This window comes from Chrysochloris asiatica, unplaced genomic scaffold (assembly GCF_000296735.1).
Source record: "Chrysochloris asiatica unplaced genomic scaffold, ChrAsi1.0 scaffold00004, whole genome shotgun sequence".
Classification (NCBI taxonomy): Eukaryota; Metazoa; Chordata; class Mammalia; order Afrosoricida; family Chrysochloridae; genus Chrysochloris; species Chrysochloris asiatica.
The window spans coordinates 32,788,178-32,794,445 of NW_006408522.1; the positions used below are offsets into that span (position 1 = coordinate 32,788,178).

At 38.0% G+C, this 6,268-nt stretch overlaps 1 pseudogene; it reads right to left on the reverse strand.

The window, feature by feature from the left end:
- LOC102831647 overlaps positions 1–6,268 on the reverse strand; it is a 25,093-nt pseudogene that overhangs the window by 14,638 nt on the left and 4,187 nt on the right.

Here is a 6,268-nt window from a genome sequence, read left to right on the forward strand (position 1 = left end):
GTTGGGGGTCTTCCTCTTTTTCTCTGTATATCCACCTTACCAAACATGATATCCTTCTCCAGCGACTGGTCCCTCCTGACAATATGTCCCAAGTATGAGAGACGAAGTTTGGCCATCTTGGCCTCCAAGGAGCACTCTGAAATGGACTGGTGTTGGCCATTTTGAATCAAAATATGGTTTAATATGACTACAAAAACAGATTTAAGAGAAATGTCATCACTTCATCTTTAAAAAGAATATTTCAAGATCTATTTTGAAACACAATGCTGTATGTGATAGGGTAATATCCACAGACTCTACAAGGAAGACCAGTTAATACAACTACTAATCAAATTAACACATGAACCATTGATGATGTAACTGAAGAATTCTACCAACTTCCTCAAGGAGCTCTGGTGGCATTGTTGTTGCTAAGTGCCGTCGAGTCGGTTCCGACCCATAGCGACCCTGCATAGGGTTTCCAAGGAGTGACTGGTGAGCTTGAACCACTGAGCTAGTAGTTCAAACGGCTTTGCAGTCTGGTGCATTAACCCACAGCGCCACACCAGGGCATAGTGGGTTACATTTTGGGCTGCTAACTGCAAGGTCAGCAGTTTGAATCTACCAGCTGCTCTGTGTGAGAAAGATGAGACTTTCTGCTCTCATAAAGATTTATAGCCTCAAGAACAGGGTCATTATGTCTCAGAACCAACATGATGACACATAACCACTGCCACCACTACCACCATCTTCAATTGATCAAATATGTCATCCCGATAATAATTATTGGTGAGTGGAATGTGAACGTTGGAAACAGAGGAAGGATTGGTAGTTGAAAAATTGGCCTTGTTAATAGAATCAATGTTGGAGGTCACATGGAAGAATTTTGCAAGACAAATGACTTATTCACTACAAATACTTTTATTCAGTAAGTGGTACCTATATATGTCGACCTTACAATATAGAATTCACAGGAATAAAATTGACTGTATCGGTGGGAAGAGACAATGGAAAAGCTCAATATCATTAGGCCAAACAAGGCCAGGGCAGACAGCAAAACAGACCATAAATTGCTCTATACAAGTTTAGGGTAAAGCTGAATAAAATTAAAACAAGTCCACAACAGTCAAAATAAGACCTTGAATATACTCTCATCTGACTTTAGAGACCATCTCAAGAACAGATTTGATGCATTAGGCATAAATGACTGAAAACCAGAAGAGTTGTGGGATAACATCAAGAACATCATACAGGAGGAAAGCAAAAGGTCATTAGAAAGACAGGAAGGTAAAAAAAGACCAAATGGATGTCAGAAGATATTCTGAAGCTTCATCTTGAGTATAGAGAAACTAAAGCGAATGTGGGGGTTGAGGGGAGATGAAGAAGTAAAAAAGCTGAGCAGAAAATTTCAAAAGGCAACTTTGAAATGTGCAAAGAACTGGAGTTAGAAAACCAAAAGGGAAAAACATGCTCAGCACTTCTCAAGCTGGAAGAACTGAAGAAGGAAATCCATGCCTTCACTTGCAATTTTTAAGGATTGGTGTGGCGCTGTGGGTTAATGCGCCAGACTGCAAAGCCATTTGAACTGAAGGTCGGTGGTTCAAGCTCACCAGCTGCTCCTCGAAAACCCTATACAGGGTTGCTATGGGTCGGAATTGACTTGACGGCACTTAACAACAACAACAATGGGCAAAATATTGAATGATGCATAAAACATCAAATGAAAATAGAAGGAATACATAGAATCACTGTATCAAAAAGAAATGGTTAATGCGCAACCATTTCAAGAGGTAGCATATGATCAAGAACTGGTGCTACTGTAGGAAGAAGTCCAAGCTTCACTGAAGGCATCGGTGATTAACAAGACTCCAGGAACTGACAGAACACAAATGGAAATCTTTCAATACGCTGATGCAGCACTGGAGGCGTTCAGTCATCTATGCTAAGAAATTTGGCCAACTTTTGTGTCCATTCCAAAAACAGGTGACCCAACAGAATGCTGAAATCAATAAACAATACCGTTAATATCACAAAAGTAAAATTTTGCTGAAGATAACTAAAAAATTATTACAACAGAGAACTTCCAAAAGTTCAACCTGGATTCAGAAGGAGGCATGGAATGAGGGATATCACTGCTGACATAAGATGGATCTTAGCTGAAAGCAGAGAATACCAGAAGGTTGTTTATTTGTGCTTTTTTGACTGTGCAAAGGCTTTTGACTGTGTGGATCATGATAAACTAAGGATAACATTGTGAAGAATGGGTATTCCAGAACACTTAATTGCTTTCATGTGGAACCTGTACATAGACTAAGAGGTAGTTGTTGGAACAGAACAAGGAAATACTGAATGGTTTAAAATTAGAAAATGGTTGTATCCTTTAACCATAGTTAATATGTATGCTGAGCAAAAAAATCAGAGAATCTGGATTGTATAAAGGACATGTAATCAGGATTGAAGGAAGATTCATTAACAACCTGCAATATGAAGGTGATACAACCTTATTTGTCGAAAGCCAAGAGGACTTGAAATACTTACTGATGGCTATATAGCCTTCAGTGTTGATTGCATCTCAATGTAAAGAAAATGAAAATCTTCACTATTTGACCAATAAATGATATCATCATAAATGGAGAAAAGATTGAAGTTGTCAAAGACTTCAATTAACACTCATGGAAGCAGCAGTCAAGAAATCAAATGATGTATTATTGCACTAGACAAATCTGCTGCAAAAGACTTCTTTAAGGTGTTAGAGAGCAGAGATATCAATTTGAGGACTAAGGCCTGCCTGCCCAAAGCCATAGCATTTTCAATAGTCTCACATGCATGTGAAATTTGAACAATGAATAAAATAGATAGAAGAATCGATTCATTTGAATTATGGTGTTGGAGAATATTAAAAGTACTGCTAGAAGAACAAAGAAATCTGTGTTGGAAGAATTTCAGTCAGAATGTTCCTTAGAAGCAAGTTGTTGTTGTTATGTGCCATCGAGTCGGTTCCGACCCATAGTGACCCTGTACAGGGTTTCCGAGGGTGTAAATCTTTACAGGAGTAGAAATCCTCATCTTTCTCCCGCGGAGCAGCTGGTAGTTTCGAACCACTGACCTTAAGGTTCGCAAGTGGGCTTTGTTTTTCATACTTTGGGCATATTATTAGGAGGGACCTTCCCATTGGGGAAGGACATCATGCTTGGTAAAGTGGAGGTTCAGTGAAAAACAGGAAGATCTCCAATGAAATAGAGTGACTCTGTGGCAGAGGTAGTGGGCTCAAGCAAAACAGCAACTGTGAGGAGGGCAAAGGACCAGGTAGTATTTCATTCTGTTATGCATAGGGTCACTGAGTCCTAACCGTCTCAACAGCACCTAACAACAACAAAAAGAAAGATGAAACTTTTGCTCTTACATATAAGTCTTTGTTCCACTTTGAGTTAATTATTGTGTTCAGTGTGAAGTAGGGGTCCAACTCCATTCTTTTGAATGTGGTTATTCAATTGTCCCAGAATCATTTGTTGAAAATAATTATTTTTACTTCATTGAATGGACTTGGACTGTAGACACATGGGTTTATTTCTGTACTCTCAGATATGTACTGTTGATCTACATGTTTATCCTTGTGCCTTCACCACACTGTCCTGATTGCTGTTGTTGCTTTATAGTAAGTTTCAAAATCGGAAAATGTGAATTCTTTATTCTTGTTTTTCAAGATTGTTTGGCTAATCTGGGAGGCTCAAAATTCCTTATGCATTTTAGAATTAGTTTGTCAATTTCTGTAAAGAAGCCAGTTGGGATTCTGATAGGGATTATTTTGAATCTATAGCTTAAATTAACAATGTTAAGCTTTCTGACCCTTAAACGTAATATGTTTTCTCATTTATTTAGACCTTATTTAATTTCTTTCAGAAATGTTTTATTGTTTTCACAGTATATGTTTTACATTTCTTATGTTACAAATTTTTCCTAAGTATTTTTTATGCTGTTATAAATGAAATTCATTTCTTGTTTTCATTTCCAAATGTTTACTGAAAGATAATAGATTTTTGTATATTTATCTTATATCCTGCAATCTTGAAGAACTAATTTATTAATTTTAATACTTTTTAAGTGGATTTCTTAGGATTTCTATATGAAGATCATGCAATATGTGAATAAAGAGATTTTGTTTTGTTTTTTAGTGGTTACTGTAGGATTTACCATATACCGCTTTTTTCTTTCTTTCTTTCTTCTTACCTCGGCTTTAGCTTCTTCCTCCTCATGTTTTTTTTGATTAACTGTTCTACTTCCTTTTATTTCAGAATTCTGATGACTGTCTTTCCATTCTCTCTTGTTAGGGTGATAATTTACACTTTTTTCAGCAGAAAGTTTACTAATATCTGTGGTCTTATTTAAAGAGCTCTGGTAGCATAGTGGTTACGAGTCGGGCTGATAACCTCATGGTCAGCAGTTCAAAACTACCAGCGATTCTGTGGGAGAAAGATGAGGCTTTCTGATCCTGTAAAGATGTATAGTCTTGGAAACCCTATGCAGGGTCACTATGAGTCAGAATTGACTCTACAGCACACCACCACCACATGGTCTTATTTAGCACCTTGATAGCTAAAGCAAGTGCTGACTTCAAAGTCATTTCTCCTTCTTTGTAGTCTTGCTTTAACATTGACACAGCTGCAGCAAGTTTATTTCTAATGCAAGTAACTTTCCATCCTCCTTAATTGCCATCCTCCTAGGATCACTCTGATAGTGTTTACCCCAGCCAATATACAGCAATGAAACATCAAAGGGACAGTTTCCTCCAAACTGTGTCTAAGCTTACTTGATATCACAGAGTGCTGTAACCAACTGCTCACAAGCAATTGATTCCTCATATTGTGATAAATACCTTTGAGCAATGAGCCTCAGTTCTTTAGTCAGAATGTTCGCATTCAAAGTTATACCCGCCACACTGCAAGTCATGTCCTCACTGAGCTTATAAATTTTTCAGAAAAAAATCATCAAGAATCTTGTGGATGTTGCATCTCTCTGCAGCAAGCAAAACACCATTGTATGCTAAAATTTCCAGACAGTTGCCTGCGTGTCCAGTGGCTTTCACAGTATATTCAACTTGGTACAAACGACCTTCTGGAGAAAATATAGTGGTTTTGGATTCATTTACTGAATTTTAAGTAATTCTGGAGTAAAGACACTAAAGAGTAACAATCTACACAGAGCAAGTTACTTTAGGGGAGGAAAACCACTGCTGCTGCCCGAGTATCTAAAGCTAATTGAAATTCATGTATTTTCATATGTCATGAAATATTATTCTCTTGATCTTTCTAAAACATTTAAAAATGTAAAATGTATTCTTAGCTAGTACAAAAATAGGCAATGGACTAATTTGGAACTGTATGTAATGTGCTGATTCTTAGTCTAGGATAGGAGTCCTGGTGTGGCACTGTAGTATAAGCAGCTGAATAACTAACCTCAAGGCCAGCAGTTCAAGTCCATCGGCCACTCCTCAGAAAGCCTATACAGTTTTTATGAGTCAGAACCAACTTAGTGACACTTAACAGCAATAGTCTAAGACAGTTATTCTTTTCTGGCACAATTCAATTTACTGCAGTGATGAATGAGCTTGATTTTTCTATATGTTTGGGTTTCTAATTCAACCTCAATTTACTCTTCACCAGTTGTCTAAGGAGCTCTGGTAGCGCAGTGGTTATGAATCTGGCTGCTAACCTCAAGGTCAGCAGTTCGAAACTACCAGCTGTTCCGCAGGAGAAAGATGAGGCTCTCTGCTCCCTTAAATATTTGCAGCCTCGGAAACCCTATGCAGGGTCACTATGAGTTGGAACCAACTCCACGGTACTTAACAACAACAACAACAAGGAGCTCTGGTAGCATAGTGGTTACAAATCAGGCTGCGATGCGAACTGCAAGGTCAGCAGTTTGAAACTACCAGCTGTTCCACAGGAGAAAGATGAGGCTTTCTGCTCCTGTAAAGATTTACAGCCTCAGAAACCTTGTACAGGGTCGCTATGAGTCAGAACCGAGTCCACGGCACATAACAACAACAACAAAGTTGTCTAAATAAATCTCTTCTTGGCACCTTTAAATCCTTTGATTATTGATTGTGTTCTGATTTTGTAGAAACTGCTTCTCACAGAGCTTTCTGACTTCTTCCAACATGACCTATTTATTTGCTTTATCTGATATGGCTACAATTCTGCTATATACCTTCATTGGGATAAGGATTCCTTTTGTATTATGCTTCTGTTAGAAATAGTGTTTCATGAATGTCTCCTACACAGTTCATTTT